Below are 24,196 nucleotides of genomic sequence, written 5' to 3'. Positions count from 1 at the left end.
CAAAAGCAAAAGTCTCTATTTAAGAAATCGCATATTTGCGAGGAAGTGGATTTAAGGAATCTCTAATAGAGATTCCTTAAATCCAATTCATCAACCAATTAGAAAATGCAAAATCTCAATATTTGATCGCAATTTACCACCAAGTCTGACTTGGTGGTAAATTGCGAAAAAAGAGTAAAAAGCACTTTAGTGCATTTTTTTCTTTTTCATGTTACACACACACATATCCTTTGGACATGTGTGTGCGCAACACCTGTTCAAATGTGCATTTAAGGGGTGCTACAGGGTGTCCTTTGGACACCCCTGGCACCCTTCAAATCGCTATCTTATTTGCGATTAGCAAATTGCTAATCGCAAATAAGGAATACTCCCCATTCATTCCTATGGGCCTTATGGCCCATAGGAATGAATGGGGAGTTTTTTTCCTTATTTGCGATTAGCAATTTGCTAATTGCAAATAAGGAATTTGTAGGAATTGCATTTTATTTTGCGATTCCTACATGAATACCGTTTTGCAAGTCTCTAATAGCGATTCCTTATGATTCTCTATTAGAGACTCGCAAAACGGTACCTTGATGAATCAGGCTGATAGTTCCTAGGACAGGGCAACAGTAGTATTATTAGGAATATTTTTTCTAGCCCACAGAGCACCTGTCTAAAATCAGGTTACATTCACAGAAAGATAAGTAGCTACCTCAAAATATTTAACAAACAATACAATTAAAATATAGAAGACACAATTTAACAAGCAATAGAATTAAAATGTAGAAAACGCAATTTATTATTTTAAGTAAAAAAAAGAGAAAGAGACATGAAAAATACACAGATAATTACTTAAGAAGGACAGTGTAAAATTACAACCTTATCCAGCTACAACACAATTTATAAAACATATTATTTTTGTTAAAAAAGCACAAAAATGTACATAACTAAAAAATGTTAACAAAGATGTTTAACAATGTCAATGTGAATGGTGACAATCTCTCCGCGCGTTTCGGCGAAAAGTCGCGTTCTTCAGGAGAGCAACAAGATGTTTCTAAAAAACAATATAAGTATATCAGAGACATAAAATGATACAATTGCAATACATGAGGTAGTGACTGATGGTGCAAGTAAGTGATAGACTTCCAACCAAGATTCATGTGATTTCCCCCTCAAGACGTTACACCGAAGTATTTATACTAACGTCTCATCCAAACGGTTTGGAAGCCAGTAAAGATACATAAAATGTGTCCGAAAATGGATATAATGAAAAGTGAAATAATAAACAAACACGTAGATGTGCAAAGATCTAATAAAGAGTGAAAGTCACCCAAAAGATGCAAAGAGCCAGAGAGATGGAGCCTTACCTGTACAGCCAAGGGGCTGTGTATATACTTTACAATTCTTGAAGATCAGAGTAAAGTCTATCTATGGATGCTAAAAAGATGAAGCAAAAAGCAACATGAGTGTCCTGATTTAAATGGGAACCAAGTGGTCTATTACCATCACTTCAAAAGATGATAGATAGCCTCTAGATTAATAGGATAGATACCTGAGTCTAACAAGGTGATTTGCAAGAAGGTAAGAGCATGTTGATATTTCAGATAAAAATATGGAACTGAGCATCAAGGTATGACGAATCTGCAAGAACGATTTAATGAATAAATATAGAATCCAATTCTAAGTGCAAAGAAATGGCCAATAGGCATATCTATATTCAAATAAACATAAAAATATATACCTGATAAAAAAAGGAAGAAGAGGGAGAAAGAAGGCCACAGCTTCTTCCCAAAGAGGGATAAAATTACTCGCACGTTTGCAGATGATCTACATAAAATAAGTAACAAGTATAAGTAGAACCAAGCTCATACTACTACATTGCAGCGCAATTATTCTCTATCGTGATTAGTTTACCTGAATCCAAAGGTGTCACAGCACTTCAAAGATTTATGAAAAACTAGGCCCCTATTGAATTATATATATATGGACAATGATTAACATATATCAGGATAAATTTGCAAGGGAAAATCGTGAGATATCAGGTGCTAGTCCAGATTTAAAATGCCAACAAAAATTACTTCAAAAACCTACTAACTAAAAGCCAACTCTACGCTTATAGATCATTTAATTACCTTTGATATTGCTATAAGCCCGTGTATATTCAGAGTGATTTGGGCTTATGTAGAAGGCAAAGGGACGTGGATCATCCGGATATGATCATCTGAAATAAACATCACATCGCAATACGTTTTAGTGTGGATTACTGAAAGTTGGAAGAATAATAAACAAGTGTGCATTAGAGTAAAAGCTATACTGATGATATCCAACAGAACTAGGTATACGTATTGAATGTATTGTAGCCTGAAGGAATTCAAATTTAAATGCGACAAGCTCTCATGGAAGTAAAAGGGGATTATGAACAACAATAGTATGATACAGGCGCGAAACTGGCACAAATCGATTACTCTGCAGAACCTATACAGGTCAACTGACTAACTAGCAATGTGGCCTCCGTATCCACTTACTTTGGAAAAGCCGCGAATCTCGGCACGTATAGAACGCTCTGAAAAAACTAAGCATACGTATTGAATATATTGTAGCCTGAAGCAATTCAAATTTAAATGCAACAAGCCCTCATGAAAGTAAAATGGATTGTAACCAACAATAATACGATACGGACGAGAAACGGACTCAAATGGACTAATCTACAGAGCCTATAGAGGTCAACAGTCTAACTGGCAATGTGGTCTTCGTGTCAACTTACTTAGGAAAGGCCGCGAATCTCAGCACGTCTGGGAGGCTCGGTTCAGTTAAATATTTTGAGGTAGCTACTTATCTTTCTGTGAATGTAACCTGATTTTAGACAGGTGCTCTGTGGCCTAGGAAAAATATTTGTATTAATACTAATGTTATATGTTCTATCCATAACCGCAATTTCTTTGGAGTAATAAAAATTCTTGAATTTCTTTTACTCATCTTCAGAAATATAAGCAGGAGGATGAGATCAATTGTCCAGATTTCCGGTTATATCATAAAACCTTTTGCTTAAGACAAGCTTCTGGAAGGAATTCTTTGCTACGATCTTCATTAACTTCTTTATGGTTGTACATGCAATGCTATTTCCTGTTTCCATTTTCACCCAGAGAACTTTTATCCTTCTCCTCTAACACTTCTATCAAAGCTTGCCTAGTTCTTAAGCAAACTTGCACCATATTAAAACCTTACTATCGGAAACAAATTGCAAATTGTGATTCCTTCCTACACTCTCCTCTTTAGTATAAAAATCTCATTATTATTAATAATATTTTGCAATTTTGGAAATCCTGGAGATAAAGCGGCATAATATGGGTCAAGGATTCATTTCCTAAAAATGCTCCTCTTTCTTTCTCACAATTGCAACTGTTTTTTTAAATGTCCTTGCTTTTTTTACCTAAATATTACGGTCTCATAAATATTCTTCTAGATGTTCTATATTCCTCACCAGCCCCTTCCTCCTCATCGTCATCACAGTTCCCTCTTTGTTTGATTCTTATTTCCAATCCTAAGAGTTCACCTATTGAAAGACTTTTCCATTCTTCAACTACTACATGGTCCAAAACTAAGATACAAGCTCAATAGGAATCGGATTCGGACTGTACCTGGGCAATTCCTTTTTGAAGAATGATATGGGATAAGATATACAAAACTTCCAGAACAGCCTTTACTTCTCAATCATTGTTCTTTCTTTATCACAGGCTGAAGCTAAATCCTTCATGAATACAACTTCAAAATGTTGGTCATGTGATCATCAAATTGGGGATCTCCTACACCTACTATTTCATTGTCCTTCTACAGCTTCCTTTTGGGAAAGGGTACAGGCTCAATGTACCTTAGATTTTCATTTACATTCCCCATTCACACCACTGACACTTTTTCTAGGTAGCCTATCCAAAGATGTCCATGTACCTTTTGATAATTTAAAGTTGTTAGATGTTGGCTCTAGCTTTTTAGCAAATTTCACTTAATTGGAAATGTTCTTCCAATATTTCTTACAAAGTTTGGTGGTATAATGTTTGTCATTGTCAAAGATTAGGTACTGCATTAACTTCTTTGTACTGCCTTTCTGTTAACAGAGATTTACATTAGTTACCAGTTACCACTAGCTTCATTTTTAAATGCTGCTGCTTATAGTTCTACTAACTGCATTTCCTCTAAAAGATTTTAAATTCCATAAGATGTTTATTTCTCTATGATTTGTTTCTCAATATCAATGTTAATTTCCATTTATTACATATTGCAATTTTATTTTCTCATGCTATATTCTATGATGTTGCTAGGAATTGGTCTACTTTTCATTATCCTTCCCTCCCATCTTTTATTCCCCAATATTTTCAGGAAAGGCTAAACAGCTTCTCATCTTAGTCACAATTTTGTATGCTCAATTTTATTTTTGATTCATATCTTTAGTTGTTGTTACTCCTTTTTCTGCTATTGTTATTTCTCAATAAACTGCTTTACAGTAAAATAGAGAAGTACTGGCTCCCTCTATGGAGTTTAACTCTTCACTGCAAACATTTAAGGATTCTTTGATGATGACAAATAGTAGGCTTTTATACTGTCCCCAAGGGCGGTATTGTTCTATTTTAGTGGATTACGTATACAACTCATCATTCAAGTAGGGATAGACCTTATCTTTACAGTAGTTCCTAATGCCTTTTTGAATTTTGTTGATTTCTTGTTTTGTTCCATGGCATTAAAGTCAGCAATGTTTTTTTCAAGTTTTTCTAGTGTCTGTTTTGAGTCTGCTAGTAGATCTCTCTCTGGAGTTTGTTTCTCAAGACCAACAATTTCCTCAAGTTTTCGTATACTATACTCTAGAGCTGTGTCAATGGCCACAACCATTTAATGTCTAGAACAGGTGGTTGCTAGATGCCCTAATCTGGGGTGAAATTTAGAGTGGTTGGAAAAGATAGCAGGGGAATCTGATTTGTAACCCAGCGGAATAACTACTGCTTCCAAATAATAGATGTGCATACAAGCCTACAATGTAGCTCTAATCAGCTGCTTTTTTTTTTTGTTTTTGAAGGAAAAATTAGGAAGCGTTATTTGTAGTAGGTGTTGGTTTGGTACTGCGTAAGGAGACGTCAAAGATAATTTTATTGTTGTAGTTGTCTGAGTAACTAGTGGCTTCCCTTACAGCCCTTATACATCAACAATCAATGAGTGCATGAACCTTTCAGAGATTAGGCAGTATAATGTTAATATAGGAAAAGCTCTTGTAGAAAACCGCTCTGAAACCATATATCTGCCTTAGGACCAACCCATAGACCTCGATGGACCGGGATATCAATGTTTCATATATTGCCCTTTTCATGTAGGCATCACTATATCAAAGTTGTACGATTGAGTCAATACCTAAAAGTAATTTGTAAACACCATAATTGTGAGAGGAAGACATGACCAGTTATAAGTATGTGGAAATATGTAGCAAGACAATACTTGAACACAACTATAAAGTTACATATGTTAATGATGAGATGAATGTGCTCAGTGTTTATTGTGAAGACACTGTGATAAAAGAGAAAAAGGGGCTAAAACTGTGATCACATCTAGAAAAACTGTAAATCTTTTGTGGGGGGGGAGGTGCCTAAAATCATCAAAGTTTCGGGCAAAGGGGGCGTGGCCAAGATGGCGGCGGAGTAGGACGCCTTTTCGTGCCGCTCCGGCGCTGATCCGACAAAGCTTCTAATAGCACGTATCTGAGGGAGCGCACCCGCCTCAAAAACGGTGGGGAGGTCCGTCTGACAGAGCGGTCGGCCCTGGTGTGGTCGCTGGAGCGGTGTAGCCCCGAGATTGCTCCTGGGATCGAGCGCACTCTGCGGCCTGCGAGACCCCGGGCTCTCCTGACATCGGAGCCCGGCACAGGTGGTGGGCGGGGCCCTGAAGCTCGTTTGAAGAGGTCGGAGCTGGCGGAAGGTGGAGGGTCGCTGAGATCCGACGAACAGTGGACCTGGCGGCAGATATAGTATCGACTCCGCTGGCCTCGGGGGTTGCCGAGACATCTGCACTTCGAAGGTGTTGGCCTTGAGGGGAGGTGCTCTCCCTACCCTGGCATGGAGTAGGGGAAAGGTGTTGGCCTAACGGATCCCGGTGCAGCTTGTATCGCACGGAGGCCCGGAGGGTGCCTGGGGGCAGACGTCAGCACCTGGACTTTGTCCTGCCTGAACTCCGGTGGGGACCACGGATCGTACTGCTGAACACGTGGGGCTGGGCGTAGCTGGAGACTACAGAGCGAGGACTGGTGTGCATTTGATCTGAACGACGCGGCCCGCCATTATACTTGGCCACGCGGCGCTGGGCCGGAGCACTGTGAGCCGCCATGTCTACTGTGGCATAGGGGTGCGGTGTTAGCCGACGGATCCCGGCGCAGCTTGTATCGCACGGAGGCCCGGAGGGTGCTTGGGGGCGGACATCAGCACCTGGACCTTGTCCTGCCTGAACACCGGAAGGATCCGCGGATCGTACTACTGTGCACGTGGGGCTGGGCGCAGCTGGAGACTACGGAGCGTGGCCTGGAGTGCGTTTGAACTGAACGACGCGGCCCGCCATTATACTTGGCCACGTGGCGCTGGGCCGGAGCACTGTGAGCCGCCATGTCTACTGTGCAGCGCAAACAGGGCCAGGGGAAGGATAATGCCCCGAAATCTTCCCAGCAACCGGCTTCCCCTGGAGCCAGTGGATCGGCGAAGCAGTCGGATGATGAGGCTCCGGCGACGAAAGCCTTCATGTCCAAACTCTTTGCTTCCATTAAGGAGGACATCTCCGAACTCAGAGCTCAGCTGGCCTCCGACTTGCGGGAGGTGCGGAGGGACGTGGATGGCCTAGGCGAGAGGGTGGAAACCTTGGAAGATCGAGATCTGAGTGTGGCCACTGACGTCCACCTACTACAGCAGGACATCATTCGCCTCACTGAGCAAAACCTAGATCTGCAGTTGCACACGGAGGATCTGGAGAACCGCTCCCGTAGAAACAACATCCCAATACGGGCGGTGCCATGGGACGGTGAGGCTGGGGACCTGCGGGGATACGTCCAAGACCTGTTCCTTCACATACTGGATGAAGAAGATACGAAGGAGATCCAGATGGACAGAGTGCACAGGGTTGGTCTGCCCCAGCGCGGGGGGGCCCCCCCCCGACATCCTAGTGTGCGTCCATGATTTCCAGCTTAAAGAACGGATTCTACGCAAGGCCAGAACTCTCACGTCGCTGCAGTTCCGGGATCATCGACCTCAGCTATACCAGGACTTGGCGGCCTCTACTTTGCAAAAGAGGCGGGAGTTTCGCCCGGTGACTGCATTCCTGAGGGAGAGAGGCATCGCCTACTCTTGGGGGCACCCTTTTAGGATCATTTTCAGGTGGCAGAATCGTCTTGCTCAAATCCGCACGCTTCAAGCAGCAAGAGAGCTTCTAGGCCTGGAGGATGTGCCGCCTTCGCAGGCTGCGACTGCTTCTCCGTCTCGGAGGCGCCGCCGTTCATCTTCCTGGCAAAGGGTGGGGGACTCGCCTATCCGACAGCGGCCGGACCTCTCTGCCAGCCTACAGGAACGGGGTGAAGCAGTTGCATCGGTGGCGTCGGTCACGTTGGCCGACACGCAGCACAGCTCTGAGGTTCCGTGACGATTTGAACCCGTGTTTTCAATATTGTCGTAAATACATAATTTTGGTATCAGTGAACCGCAAATGGTCCATTTAGCATATCCTGGTGTTTCCGCTATGCTACGAGCAAGAGTACTCCTGTTACAAACACATTTCTGATTTACCCATGGCATCCATCTTAGATCATGGCAGCCATTTTGTGTTTCTTGCCCTCACATAGACAATGGTTACGCAATGACCTCTGATTACTTCATTTCGATTAAGGACACGTAGGCTTGGCCGGAGAATCACCTCTCTAGTGACACGTGCACCTTAGAACAGAACACGCTGTGGCTGCATGACTCGACAAAGGCTGCCTCCTCTGCCCGAGGCCAGTCCTGCTATACTGGTTCTCGTGTTCGTTGGCCTGATCATGATTAGGCGGCCGAAACTGGTAGCCTTGCCCATTTACGACCCACAAACATCTCTTATCCTGCTTTCCTATCTTCTGCACCTGGCTCTGCTCCTTTCCTTCTGGGCCTTTATTAGGGGGAGGTAACGAAATTTACGATGAGGCGGTCCGACTCTTGAATGAAATGTTGACATGGGATTGTGATGGAATAGTGGGAACCCCTCTTCGTAATGTTTGACATCAGATATTATCGACGATTCCTGTGCAACGCCAAATATTTATTGTTTAGGACACAAAGGTTTGGGAATGTACTAACATGTGAAGAATTTGCCGGAAGGCCAATATTTCGTATATAAGGAGCAACCCTTCTTGTACAAATCGAACAGGCTCCTAGACACTGCCCGTGTGTAGTTTCTGTGACTTCTGTGTCCCTGCAGTAATAAACCTTTGGTCTTTGACGCCACCATCGAGAAGCCCGTGTTTCTGTTTATTTGTGCACCGAGACAGGTAGAACTCAGGGGTCTTCGGGTGTTATCCCTGACACCTCTGGACGGAACCAAAAAGTCCAGAACTCCAATTGGCGCCCAACGTGGGGCGACGTCATTCGGTACCGGTCCAAAAGCCTGAAGTGTTCGAGAAGCTTCGTGTGAAGATTCCTGAGGGAGGCGCCCCACTTCATCGATCCCTGCATATCGCAAAAGTGGCCCGAAGTTCTCTTCCACGAGGGTTCCCGTTCAAGACGGCTGCAGTGGTCCGTTGCCTTGACCGTCGCCCTGTCTTGGACCCGAGGTGCAGTCCTTAGTACGGCGAGACGAGACGGGTTTCTCCTTGGTGACGTCTTCAGTGCCTCAGTTAAGTATTTAGTGGTTGCTAGCTGGTTACTTCGTAAGGGTTGTTAAAATCCTTTTGGTTCTTGGTTTGGTTTGGTTTCGTAAGATTATCACTGGTTATTCTGGTTACGATAATCTATTTGGTTCGGTTTTGGGTATCGATACATTGATTCGTTTTTGGTAGGCCTAAGTTCTTGGTTCGAGTGCACATTTCTGTTCGTGTTGTTGTTTGTTTGTGTTCCGGGTTATAAAATGGTAAGTCGGAAAAATTGTATGTTGTCGTGTTTTGGTTGCAACAGTGATTCCCCGGTTGGAGGACTCATGTCTGGTTCCTCCGATTGGAACTCCCCTATATGATCTTTATTGTAAACACGGTGTGGGTCCTATATCTTATAATGAGGTGTGGGTCCGATATACTGAAAAAGACGGTGTCCTTAGTTGGCCACTGCATGGTAGTTTTGAACCTGAAGTTCTAGATAATTTGGAAGTGAAATTGTTCAAGAAGAAAGCCCGGCCGGCAATGTTTGATTCTTTCCGTTACTGGCGAAAATAATCTAAACAAAGAGAAATTAAAAGGTTAAAGAAAGAACAGAAAGAGCAAGAGTTGACTTTAGAGCAAGCTGCTAAACAGCTGCAAGTCAACGAGTCTGAGAAGGCAATAGAGGTGGCTACTAGAGAGCGTAATTTAGCGATAGACAAGTGCTATCCTGCCTTGCCATCGAGTACGGCTAAGATAGTGGAGGACCCCGAAAGTGATCCTCTGTTGTCTTACTTGTTACAGTCACCTCCACCGTATGCACAGGGTGCTACGGTCCCGCTTTTACCGAATGTTCAATTGCCGGTTGCTGGACAACCTGGTATTCCTGTTCCTGCCCCCTTGAATCAAGCTCCTGTACCTCCAGTAGTCAATGTGAATGTTCCTTCGGCACCCCCTCTTCCTGGGTTGCCGACTTCTTTGCCTATACCTGTATCACTTATACCCGCTGTTTCACAAGCTACCTTGCCTGATACTCCTACTGTTTCTGGTCTATCTGTCCCAACTGCTACTGTATTTTCTGCATCTGCTAGTATTATGACTCCGCTTTCTGTTCGTCGAAGAATCACTGATTCTGTCTCAAATATTCTGTCTCCTTTCTATAATTCTTTAATTAAGACTCCTACTTCTGACTCTGTACAGAGGCGAAGTCAGCTTCCGAGTACTGAGGAACGGGGAATATTAGATTCCACGGCTCTCAGATGGATTTCGAAGAGTAGAAGATATAGTACTAGAGATGTATTAGATACATTTATGCAGTGGAAAGAACCAACACAACGGTATGTGTTCGACGAGATGTGCTCCCTTTTACGTGAGGAGTTAGAAGAAGATGATTCTGAATCGAATTTAGGAGAATTAATTAATGTTCAGAAAGAGTTTGCTGCAGGTATGATAGTGGGCCAAGATATAAAAGAAGTGATGGAGCTAATTTTAAGTTATAGGAATGATCCATCACTTCGCTCACCAAGGGAGTTAGAGAAGAGTAGCACTAAGCAGAATCGCCAATATCCAATGAGGGAGGTTCCACCAATTTGGCGCGAAGCTGTACGAGCTGATGCGGTCAATGGCATTGCTGCCGCTCCGGCGCAATTCCAGAGAGTATGGATACACATTCCGTGGAAGCGAGCTGAAGTGCTAGCAGTGAAACAGGCCTTGCCAGATCCGCGTAAAAATCCTGCTGGATATTATAAGGAGTTAGCGCAGACAGTTGAAGCTTGTGTGATGAATCTAGCGGACATTGACATGTTATTTGGGAATGTAGTTCCGCAACCAATTTGGGCCAAAATACGTAAAGAGAATCATCCAGTTGCCCTAGGTGGTGATTGGGCAGCTATCATAGCAGCAGATGGTCAGCAAATAGGTGGTTCCAAACCCGAACCTCTAATTGCTAACCTTCCAGGTAGAATAATTGACTTATTGAAGACTCTGATGCCAGCATTGCGCGTTAACTGGGACAAGTTGTCCGCATGCAGGCAGAAGAAAGACGAAAGTGTCTCCGACTTTTTCACAAGGTTCGAAGAGACTTTCGTAGATCATAGTGGTCAGGATATGAGCACGGAAGGAGGTCAGAGACTATTCGTTGATAAATTTGTACACAATCTGCTACCAGAGCTCTGCAATAAATTGAAAGATTCCGAAAGTGCGTGGGCTGTCTCTACGACTGCGCAAATACTTGCAACAGCACAGTATTATGAAAATAGGGATAAAGAGGAGAAAGAGAAATCAGATAAGAAAACGAAAGATTTAAAGACTAAAGTTCTTTTGCAACAGGCATATCCTCCTCGTATGAATCAGACAAACACACAGCAAGGGTCATATCAAAGGACAGATTATAGTTCACCGAGACCACAATATCAGTGGAACCAGTGTGCATACTGTAAGAAAGAGGGTCATTATAAGAATGAATGTCCGATCTTAGCGCAAAATAATGCTGCAGCAGCTCAGAGAGGTCGTGGTGGTTCCATGCAGAATTCTAGGGGTCGAGGACGAGGTGCTATGCCTCCGCAAATGAATGATCGCCCTTCTAATCACTTTGATCAGCGGAATGGACAGTCTGCCCAACAGAATAGATCTCAACAATACCATGTTGAAGACTATTGTGAAGTAGATGAGGGATTTCAACAGACTGAATACTAGGACAGCCATGGACAAAGAGAGGGAGTGGTATCAGTTCCAGTGGATCAGAGTGGGCCTTATGTCGCGGTAGCAACATCAGGTGTAGTCGAACCGTTCCTGTTGGATACTGGTGCTGCAAAAAGTTCTATCATTCATGCGAAACTCCCTGGCACACCTTTGTCCGGCTTAACAAATGTTTCTGTAGGTTTTTCAGGCGCCCCTGTTTACAACCCGGTATCTGGTCCTTTGGCTATTTCTGTTGGACCCCATCAATTGAAAGCACCTTTGATTTTGACGATAGGTTGTAATGAAAATCTGCTTGGTTTAGACTTGTTAAAACGCCTATATGCGACATTGTACTGTTCTCCGTCAGGAGTGCAGCTTACGTTGGGTAAACGAATCACCTCTCCGATGTACTTATCAATGGATGCACTCCCGCCCGAGCTGCGTTCACTCCCTGATACTCTTTGGGCGACTGGTCCTAATGATGTAGGCCTTCTGGAAATACCACCATATGTAGTCACTTTGAAAGCAAATGTCAAATTTCCACGAATTCCTCAATACAAGATTTCGAGTGAAGGAGAACGTGCACTTTTATTGATTGTGCAAGATTTGATTAAGAAAGATGTGGTTGAGGAAACTAGAGGAAATGTCTGTAACAGTCCTGTATTACCGATTTTGAAACGTACTGATCCTTCAAAGCCTCCAGTGTATAGGTTTGTTATCGATCTCAGAGAAGTTAATAAAATTGTGGTTCCGCAGTTTCCTGTGGTTCCAGATATTACTGCATTGTTAACGTTGATTCCTGCAACAGCCACATGGTTTTTAGTCATCGACTTGAAAAATGCCTTTTTCAGCATTCCGATAGCCGAAGAAAGCAGAGATATTTTCGGCTTCTCTCTAGGAGGTCGAAGCTTCAGGTTTAAACGTGCTCCACAAGGCTATTGTGAGAGCCCATCCATTTACAGTCAGGCACTAAAAAGTCAGTTAGATTCCTTTGTACTTCCTCCTGGTTCGGCCCTAGTGCAGTATGTAGATGATCTTCTGGTGGCTGCCGATGACAAGGAAACTTGCAAAGCAGCTACAATTTCGTTATTGCATCATTTGTCTAGTTTGAACCATAAGGTGTCACCTTCCAAAATGCAATACTGCTGCCAAGAAGTGACCTACCTAGGTAATCTCTTGTCAAAGGAGGGAAGGAAGTTGACCCCAGAGAGAATAAAAGCAATTACACAGATGAGTGTTCCCCGCACACAGAGAGAAGTACGTGCCTTTTTAGGTATTACCTCGTACTGTAGGCAGTGGATCCCAAATTTTTCTCTTTTAGCAAAACCATTGGTAGCTTTGACTGGGAAAAATGTTCTGAGTCCGGTGCCATGGTCTGCCGAATGTCAGCAAAGTTTTTCTGAGTTACGAAATGCACTGTGTTCAGCTCCCGTATTGGGTACACCCGATTACAGTAAGCCATTCACGCTCTATGTTCACAAGAGAGAAGGTTGCGCGTTGAGTGTTCTGACACAAAGATTTGGTGATAAACAACGCCCTTGTGCGTATTTTTCATCAACATTAGATCCGGTAGCTAGAGCATTGCCTAGTTGTTTGAGGGCTACAGCGGCAGCTGCGGCTTCCATTCGACAATCTGCTGGTTTGGTGATGAGCAACATGCTAGTGGTCATGGTTCCTCATGCTGTGGACACACTCATGAACCGAACTAAGACGCAACACCTTACTAGTGCTAGATTATCAGGCTATGAGCTGACATTGTTAGCAAGTCATATACAGATCAAAAGATGCAATGTATTGAATCCAGCAACATTGTTGCCGACTAACCAAGAGTCGAGTGATTCCGAACCCCATGATTGCTGTTTTAGAACCGAGGAAGAGACAAAAGGACGAATTGATTTAAAAGACACTCCGTTGTCAGATCCAGATGGCACGTTGTATGTTGATGGGTCATGTTTTAAATTGGAGAATGGTGATGTGACTGCTGCCTATGCAGTAACGACTTTGGGAACAATTGTGGAGACTGCAAGAGTGAGTCAGAATTCTGCCCAAGCTGCAGAATTGATCGCTTTAACGAGAGCGTGTGTTTTAGCTAAGGGAAAGAGGGTGAATGTTTTCACAGATAGTCAATACGCGTTTGGCGTGGCCCATAGTTTTGGCCGTTTGTGGAGAGAAAGAGGTTTCATTACGTCCCATGGGACTAAGATTCAACATGGTCAGCTAGTTAACGACTTGTTGGAATCTCTAACCTTGCCGACTGAAGTTCCGATTGTGAAATGCAGTGCTCATAAAGCAATCACGGATGATGTTGGTCGTGGAAATGCTTTTGCTGATGAAACCGCTAAACAGACAGCTAGAAATATGATGAGTAGGATGTATGTTGCTACGTCTGCAAGATGGATTTCTGAATCTGGAATGTGTGAGGACACAGTGGAAAGTGTGAAAGAAATTCAGAAGGAAGCGACTGAGGAGGAAAAGCGTGCATGGAAAGAGAGTACGGGTAAATTGGACTCGAATGGATGTTGGATTGATTTGTCGGAACAACAGCGTTGGATGTTGCCTGATGCGTACGTGCTTGCAGTGGTTACGATGGCACATGGAGTATCACACATTAGTTCTAAAGGGATTTGTAAGATGTTGGCTCCAGTCTGGAAGAATGATGGGATTAGTAAGTGTGCAGAGAGAGTGGTGAAGAATTGTATGGTATGCCTGATGCATAATCCTGGCAAGGGAGTCCCCACACCTGCTGGTCACTTCGCTCCTCCTTCTTGCCCCTTTGAAGTGATTCAGTTAGACTTCATTCACATGGATCGCTGCAACAATCTAAAATACGTCCTGGTGGTAGTCTGTGCGTTCTCCAGATGGATCGAAGCATATCCACTGAAGGACAATACTGCCTTGTCAACTGCCAAAATTCTTCTCAAGGAATACTTCCCTAGGTACGGAATGCCACGGATTGTATGGTCAGATAACGGAAGTGAGTTCGTAGGGAAAGTTATGCAGAGTGTGTGTGCCGGTTTAGGGATCAAGCAAAAATTTCACAGTGCAAACCATCCCCAGTCTGCTGGTTTAGTTGAGGGTTACAATGGCACCCTCAAACTGAAACTTGCTAAAATACAGGCATCTACGGGTTTGTCCTGGCCAGATGCACTACCCTTAGCTTTGTTATCAACGAGAGCGACTGTACATTCTAGAGTAGGGCTTAGTCCTTATGAAATAGTCTTTGGACGTCCCGCTAATATTTGGGGAGTACCTAGGCCAAAGGAATTTTATTCTCTGGAATATCCAATGTTGATTGACTACCTTTACGACTTGACTGCTAAATTGAGTCTTATTCATCAACAGGTTTTGGATGCATTGCCAAAGCCACCGGAGAGTCCAGGTCATCAGCTGAAACCAGGAGACCACGTGGTGGTGCGCAACTTTGCGAGGACGAAGAACCTTCAACCCAGATTTATCGGCCCCTATCAAGTATTGCTGACGACGAGAACTGCTATTCGTGTGGCTGGTCGCAAGAACTGGATCCACACGACGCACGTCAAACGTGTGCCCCTGCCGCTTCCTTACGATAACTGGGTTACGAAGGGAATTGGTGCCTCTGAGTTTGAACGGACACCCAGGTTTATCCCTTTCAGCGATGCCGAACTAATAACTGACACATCGAACTCTGGCTCTCCTCCTGAAGTTGTTCCTTTGAATTCTGAACATTTGCCCTCTGCATCAGAAGAAACTTTGCCATCTGCGAACTTGAACATTGCAACCTCTGCTGAAAATACACTGTTTCCAGATCAAACAGCTCCTGCAAAACTGAAATATAATTTACGGTCTCGCAATATGGACAAATAAAGCAGGAGACTGCCTTTTGTAACATTTGAATTTTAACACTTTTGCCTTCAGCCAGGAAGTTTGCTATTGTTTTATTGTTTTTAAAATTGCCTTGCCGTCTGGGTAGCCGTAGGGTCGTGGCTGTGTGCCTAGTTGAATCTGCGGGGGTCAGACACAAGGTCGATCTTTCTGTTAGTTCTGGGAACTCCCAGGGCTGATAGAGGCATTTTCATCTACGTACACATCATCAGTGGTCGCGAGCGGATTGTAGAAGATGGAGCTTCCTGCGCTGCAACGAGAAAATGTGATCTATGTTCGCAGAAATAGACTTTACAGAATTTTACACAGCAGATGCTTTCTGATGCAATGTGCTATTACATTTTTAATTGTTTTGATAACGTTGGTGGGTGGAATCGTTTTTGGTGTGCATTTGATTTTTATGCCGGTAACTACAGTACCTCCCCTTGATCCTGCTACTTCTACTGTTTCCTCTATGCATTCTTTTCACTCGTTTCCTGAACATGAGCAAGCTCGACGCTCAGAATTTATTAACAACACTTTCGTACAGCTCTTGCATCAACACCAACTGGTAGTTAACACTACAAACTGCTGGGTGTGTGGCTTGATACCCCACACTATGGATAAAGGCATTCCCTATCTAGTTTTGCCTTTTAGCTATAATGGGTCATTTCAGGCCCTTCAGACCATTTTTGCTTATGCCCTTGAAACCTATCCTCCGCGTCCACCACGTTCCACTAAATATAACTCTGCCAACAAAGCTTTAGTCCAGGGAATTATTGACATGATCAAGGACGTCAATAATACTCCATCTTACCCTAGAGATGAATTACGAGTATATTTGAGTTGGAATTCTTCAGAGTATCGCCTTAGTTTGGGAGAAAGCAAGCGTAAAAGCTCAACTCCAATCTGGGTCGTGCCTCACCGAGGTCAGGTCTGTTTGCAAGGTAATGGGAGAAATCCGAGAGCTCAGCTAGGGAGGAGTGAGTGCGTTGAGACTTACGTGTTTCCGTCTAACTCTTCCCCTGCCTTCCTTACTGCTACGGGTACCTACTTCATCTGTCAAGACAGAGAGTATACATGGTTGCCTGCTGACTTTTCAGGTTCGTGTTATATTGCTCGATTGTTGCCTCCAACATACACTGCTTCTTCAGATTATCACAAGACCAGAGTAGCAAGAGGTGTCTTCAGCAAGGAAGATACCGCTGGTCAGGAAGCTGGAGACTTCTTCAAAGGTTTCCTTCCGTTCTGGGGGCCTATGGCCAATAGTAGAAACATACGTCAGCTAACACGGGTAGTTGAATCTACTATTACCGAAACTGCAGGTGCACTTAGCAACTTAACAGCTGAGCTTCAGGCGGATAGACTCATGACGTTGCAGAACCGTATGGTTCTAGACGTGATACTTGCAGATCGAGGTGGGGTATGCAGAATGATCCAAACGAGCTGCTGTGTTTTTATTCCCAATAATGCTCCAACTGTCTATGAGGCGATCTCTAAGCTACACAAGATTTCCGACTCTATACACGTAGACCAGGGAAACTGGTCCTTTATGGAGTGGTTTTGGACTCTGATATCAGCGTGGGAATGGAAGGTTCTGATGGTCATTGGTGTCATCTTGGTATTCCTATTCTCATGCTGCCTGATTATCCAGTGTGGTCCAGCTTTGTGTAGCCTTTGTGCTGCAACATGTTTCAGAAAACCACCTGCGTTTGGAGAAAAGGCACGAGAGAGGATGATGATACAACAGCATGTCACTGACCTGATGAGCATAGAATTAGACTCCGACATAGACTGAGTAATTGCCTATGTAAGGGCAAAAGGAGGGTCTGAGGTTCCGTGACGATTTGAACCCGTGTTTTCAATATTGTCGTAAATACATAATTTTGGTATCGGTGAACCGCAAATGGTCCATTTAGCATATCCTGGTGTTTCCGCTATGCTACGAGCAAGAGTACTCCTGTTACAAACACATTTCTGATTTACCCATGACATCCATCTTAGATCATGGCAGCCATTTTGTGTTTCTTGCCCTCACATAGACAATGGTTACGCAATGACCTCTGATTACTTCATTTCGATTAAGGACACGTAGGCTTGGCCGGAGAATCACCTCTCTAGTGACACGTGCACCTTAGAACACAACACGCTGTGGCTGCATGACTCGACAAAGGCTGCCTCCTCTGCCCGAGGCCAGTCCTGCTATACTGGTTCTCGTGTTCGTTGGCCTGATCATGATTAGGCGGCCGAAACTGGTAGCCTTGCCCATTTACGACCCACAAACATCTCTTATCCTGCTTTCCTATCTTCTGCACCTGGCTCTGCTCCTTTCCTTCTGGGCCTTTATTAGGGGGAGGTAACGAAATTTACGATGAGGCGGTCCGACTCTTGAATGAAATGTTGACATGGGATTGTGATGGAATAGTGGGAACCCCTCTTCGTAATGTTTGACATCAGATATTATCGACGATTCCTGTGCAACGCCAAATATTTATTGTTTAGGACACAAAGGTTTGGGAATGTACTAACATGTGAAGAATTTGCCGGAAGGCCAATATTTCGTATATAAGGAGCAACCCTTCTTGTACAAATCGAACAGGCTCCTCGACACTGCCCGTGTGTAGTTTCTGTGACTTCTGTGTCCCTGCAGTAATAAACCTTTGGTCTTTGAAGCCACCATCGAGAAGCCCGTGTTTCTGTTTATTTGTGCACCGAGACAGGTAGAACTCAGGGGTCTTCGGGTGTTATCCCTGACACCTCTGGACGGAACCAAAAAGTCCAGAACTCCAGCTCTGGAGCGGCGTGACCTCAAGGAGTTGGTGGATCGGCGCCGGAGGGGCCCGGGCCTTCTGGTTGGGGGATATGGAAGTACTCTTGGAGGAGACACCCTCGACTATGGCCATGGGGGATAGTGTGTTAGTCCCCCCGGCCTGCTTCTTGTACGGGAGGCTTCCTACGGACTTCGGCCTTCTGGACATGATGAGTATTGTTTCCGCACTTTTGTTTGTGTTTTCGCCCCGTTTTTTGATTGCATATCATTTGGGGCGGGGTTGGGAGTTGTGGTGTTCGGGATGTTGGGGGGGGACCCGTGACGGTGGGCCAAAGGGGATGTTTGTTGTGTGTCTGCTGCTGAATGTGTACTTCAATGTTGGAGATGTCGTGCCGCGGCTGTTCTGGAGGCTACTGGTCATCTGTTGCTTGCGGGCTGGGCTGGTTACAGGGATGGGGGCGCTTGGCATGCTGAGAGCAGTTTCTGGGATTTATACTAGCTATGCCGCTTAGCATAGGAACATGGAATGTTAAGGGCATGAATTTGCCACAGAAGCGGCAGAAGGTTCTGAAGTATGTAACGGATCACCACCTTGATGTAGTTGGATTGCAAGAAACACACTTGGCACGGAAGGATGAGTTGAGGCTCCGCCATAAGGCGTACCCCATTATTTACAGGTCCTCAGCTGTCACAAAACACAGGGGGGTGGCACTCCTCTTCAGGGCTGCGTTGCAATTTCAACCAGTGGAGGTTCGCCACGACAGGGAGGGGCGCTGGCTGATGGTTAAAGGGCACATACAGGGTCGATTGTGCACGTTTGTAGTGGGGTATTTGCCCAATGCGGGCCAGAACAAGTATCTGCAGGACCTGTTGGTGAAGGTGGGGGACTTTGCGGAAGGGCTTTTGTTCCTGATGGGGGACTTCAATTTGGTGTGGGACAGGGATCTGGACAGCTCGGGGGGACGCAGGGCGGATACAGGGGTCTTTTCTGATTCCACACAGCAAGGAGTGGGGGAGTTGGGTCTAGTAGATGGCTGGCGATTTTTTCACCCTACCACGAAAGACTACACATTCTTCTCACACGTGCATCACTCCTACTCTCGCTTAGATCATATTTTCCTTAGCCAGTCCCTCAGAGGGAACATTCTGGATGCCGCCATTCTTCCGATCTCGACACCGCAAATCGAAAATGGTACTTACCGGCATCGGTGGTTAGGGACGAGGTTTTCAACCAAGCCTTGCGTCTGGCCATCCGCGAATTTTTCGACCTCAACTCTCCGTCGGATACTTCTTTGGCGAATACGTGGGACGCCTTTAAGGCGACGATAAGAGGGACGTGCCTGGGCCTCAATTCGCAGCTCAACACCCTGCGTAGGAAGGAACGTGAAGCACTGGAAGCTGAGGTGCTCGAGCTCGAGAGGGCTCACAAACTTAACCCCTCAAGAGCGACCCTTCGCCCGTTGACGACGGTTAGGGGTAAGCTGAAGGCACACTATGCCAACAGAGCCGAGCTTACTCTCCTGCGACTAGGGCGGCATTCATACTCTGGTGGCAATAAGATTGGCAGGCACTTGGCCCAACAGTTGCGGGACAAAAGGGAACGAGAATACATAGGGGGGATCAGGGATCCCGCGGGAATGCTCCACCATCGAGACGGGGCAAAGGCGGATATCTTTGGCTGCTTTTACGCCGATCTGTACACGGGCGACGCGCTGGATGCTGCGTCACAGCGGGCGTTCCTGCGGCGCCTGCCGCTCCCGCAGGTCTCTAGTGCGTGGAACGACCTGTTGGAAGCACCGATCTCAAGGGAGGAAGTCCTCTCCGCTATCAAAAATTTTAAATTACATAAGGCCCCCGGCCCGGACGGGTACACTGCAGTCTTCTACAAGACCTATGCGACTGAGGTGTGCGACTTTTTGGTTGCTCTCTTTAATGACATGGCTAAGTCCGGTGTGAACGCAGGGACCCTGGCGGAGGCGGTGATTACGGTCCTGCCGAAACCGGGGAAGGACACGGAGCAATGTGCTTCATTCCGTCCCATTGCCTTACTTAATATTGATGCGAAGCTGTATTCGGCGATTCTGGCGAGCCGTCTCCAGGACTTGCTTCCGGCGATTGTACATCCGGATCAGTCCGGTTTTATCAAAGGCCGGTTTTATCAAAGGCCGCCAGACGCACGACAATACCCGCAGGGTGGTTCATCTTATTGAGAAGGCAGACAGATTCCACATCCCGGCTGTGCTGGTGGGCCTAGATGCGGAGAAGGCCTTCGATCGTGTGGACTGGGGCTTTCTATTTCACACATTGCAAGCATTCGGTTTCTCCGATAGGTTCATCACCATGGTGAAGGCAAACTTCTGTAGCCCGCGCTCGAGAGTGGCGGTGAACGGCCACCTGTCGGCCTTCTTTCAACACTCGCGAGGCACTAGACAAGGGTGCCCCCTCTCCCCCTTGCTATTCGCGCTCAGCATTGAGCCCTTGGCAATGGCAGTGAGGGAACATGAAGGGGTGAAGGGTATACCGTTCACAGGGGAGCAACACAAAATCTCTCTCTTTGCGGACGACGTCCTGCTCTCGGTGGCTGATCCCACTAGCTCTCTTCCCTGCGTTCGGGATATTCTGCTAGAATTTGAGGGGGTGGCTGGTTTCAAGGTTAATTATGGCAAGTCTTATGTTCTAAACTTAACCTTATCACCGGCCGAAGTTGCTCAGGCGAGGGCATCGACACCACTAGCTTGGGCTTCGGGCTCGATTCTTTACCTAGGAGTCCACATGACCCCCACGGTGGGTGGGTTATTCGCGGCCAATTTTCCGCCCCTGCTGGCTAAGACGCGGGCCGAATTGGAGAAGTGGAAGCCTAAATTCCTGTCCTGGCTCGGTAGGGTGCATACCATTAAGATGGTCCTTCTCCCCAAATACTTGTATCTTTTTCAGGCCCTACCGATTCCACTGGGTACTTCCTTCTTTAGACAGCTCAAAACGTTGATCCTGAACTTTGTCTGGCAGGGTGGTAGGGCGCGTCTTTCGTTTGCACTCCTGCGACGGCTACGGTCTGACGGGGGGGTCGGCCTCCCGGATCTACACCTCTATTACAAGGCTGCCCAACTCAGAGTCATGGTGGAATGGTCGCAACAACTCTCTGAGAAACACTGGCTGCATATGGACCGAAGCGTGGCTGGTCGGTCCATCTGGGATCTGGCCTGGAAGCCGAAGCGTGATCGTCCGGTGAATGCGTACATCAGTACGCCCACGGGGACTACACTGAAAGTATGGGACACCTTGGTAGGGGATGAGCGGTGGACGACCTTCCCGTCTCCGTTCACCCCATTGCATTTCAACCCGGAGTTCCCGCCAGCTCTCACTGAGGGCCCCTTTGATGCTTGGAGAGAGGGAGGATGTCGTGCGCTGCTCCATCTGTTTCACGGCCCTGACCCCCTGACCTTCGAGAATTGCATGCGGGACTATCAGGTGCCGCAAACTGATGAATACAGGCATTTACAACTGCTTCATTGGGCCACGTCGCCGGGAGTGCGGGAGGCGGCCACGAGGCCTCCCTCCAAATTTGAGGCCTTCCTGCTGAAAACATCCACCATGAAGGGAGCCATCTCCTTCCTATACCAATTGCTGCTTCAATCCGCCCTTTCCCCTAGACCGCCTTACATGGAGCAGTGGGAGGAGATGGTGGGGAGGGACATCACCGAAGGTGAATGGTCGGCACTATGGAAGGATCTGACTCAATTTAATCACTCGATTCTACTAAGGGAGGCGCACTTAAAAACGCTTACACAGTGGTATATGGTCCCGACCCGGCTTCATCGTATCTACCCGGCCGTCTCGGATAAGTGTTGGAGGGGCTGTGGCCTTCTGGGGGACTTCCGCCACATTTGGTGGGACTGCCCAATCATCAAACCCTTCTGGGATGAGATTCTCTCTCATATTAAAGACATTTTGCGGTACCCTATTGACAACTCTTTGGCATTCGTACTCCTGGGCCTGAGGGACCCTGGCCTTGAGCACCAGACACGCGCGGACAAGAAGATTCTATGGCTTTGCTTAGGCGCTGCCAAGCTCACGCTGGCTGCAGCCTGGAAGCGGAAGGAGGCACCAGCGATTTCACTCTGGCACGCGAGGCTGTGGAGGCTCCTGAGTCTTGAGAGAATGGCGGACATCTTCCTCGGCAATTACAAAAACTTTAAACACATATGGGGTCCCTTGGTGTCCTTTCTTTCTACTGGTTTGCCCTCGGCAGTATGCCCAGCATCGTTGAGGACCTTACATCTCTTTCAGCTTTAAGTATGCGTGGCGGATGAATGGAGAGTGAGTGTGGCACCGTCACGGGGGGGAGAGGGTGGGACGTGGGAAGTTATGTTTGTGGTTTCTTCGGTCTGCAGTCGGGGCATCTATGCTTCATGGGCGAGGCACCTTTTTGCGTTTTTGGGACTCTTGGCCTATTCCCAGCCTGATTAGCAGAGACTCCCGGCTATGGAGCTACGTATAAGACTGCCTCTACCCTGCGATTGTTTGAGTCCAGAGTTTGCTCCTTTTTCCTGCATTGTATCACTGCCTCGTCCTGATCTACTGTTTTTCCCACTGTGTGGGATCATCTGTGCGCCCGATGTGGTACCTTTTGTTTATTGTTCCTTTTGTGCTAAGCAAAATAAAAATTTTACAAAAAAAAAGTTTCGGGCAAAATATATAATACTCTCTTTTGAATTAGTCAACGATCCTTCACTTTTGATGCTAGTTTTACTTATACAATATGTCTGGTCACCATCAGGACAAGAGCAATTTTAGTGAGCACGGAGAGCATGAGCCGAAAAGGGAGATAGAGACAAAAATCAAAAACAACTTCCTTCAGGTAACAGATTTCATGAATAGGTACGGTCATGTCTGAATAAGGTGCCCATAGTTTATGAGTGAGAAGGCCTGCAATTGAAAGAAGAAGTAGAAAATAATTGGTCACAAGATAACAGAATAAGGCTATTAGAGTACCTTCATGAATTTTCAGGCAGAACAGACTATACATTTTGCACTGATCAACAAGATAAGCAAAACACCAATACCACTAATATTTGCCCTGTCCACTTTTAAACCACCATCTACAAGGATCGACTCTTGAAAAAAACATCCTAAAACTAATAATGGCACTCAAACAAACCTTTGAATATGTTCCATGTGATCTTACAATGAATGAAAGGACATCCTGAACTATTTGAAACACACCTCCTAAATAATAATTAAACAAGGTGGTATGGAGGGAGGAATTGTCAATGTGAATTAGACTCACTATCACAATGAAATCATGAGACAACTATTAAATCCTAACCATTACAATTCTGAAACAGATCCATATGGGTATAATGAGGATCACCAAGCAGACCTGGGCCTAGGCATTCTTAATCACAAAAAATACCAGCTCCTGAATAACAACAACCCATGCACACCAGTTAGTTACACTTTACCTAAAACAAGTTCAAAGATCAGCAATCCTACTGGTCGTCCATTTGTCTCTGGATGTATATTATTACTAGAACCCATCTGTAAATATGTAAACTCCTTTTCAAAAGCTTTGTTAAACACACATACAAACGAACATGAGAGACAGAATGGAGCTGATTCAATTTATTTGAGGATGAGGACTTTGATTTTAACACTAGATATTGAATCTTTATATACAAACATTCCACAAATGGAACACCTATGTGTTATTGGAAAACTATTGAACTCCAGACCCAGTCCCAAAAACCTACTCACATCATTTCTTATTGAACTCTTAGGATTAGCTCTCACAACAAGCTACTTTCTATTTGAGGACACTTCATCTTCAATAGAAAGCATTATAAATTGGTGAATGCTTCACCCCAAATTGTGCGATTATTTATGAGGTCAAAACCAATCAGATATAACACCTAACAAGCCACATCACAAGACACCTAGGGAAACCTTACAAAGACAATTTCTTACTTAACTAGAAGGACAACACTGAATCGCTTACTCATGTCATTGACTATTTAAATACCCAATCAACATCTCACTTTTACATTTTATTCTAAACAAGACAGCCTTCGATTTCTGGGCATTACCGTCAAAGT

This window comes from Lissotriton vulgaris, chromosome 1_1, assembly GCF_964263255.1.
Source record: "Lissotriton vulgaris chromosome 1_1, aLisVul1.2, whole genome shotgun sequence".
NCBI lineage: Eukaryota > Metazoa > Chordata > Amphibia > Caudata > Salamandridae > Lissotriton > Lissotriton vulgaris.
The sequence above is the reverse complement of the archived record's forward strand: the minus strand, read 5'-3'. Positions refer to the sequence as shown.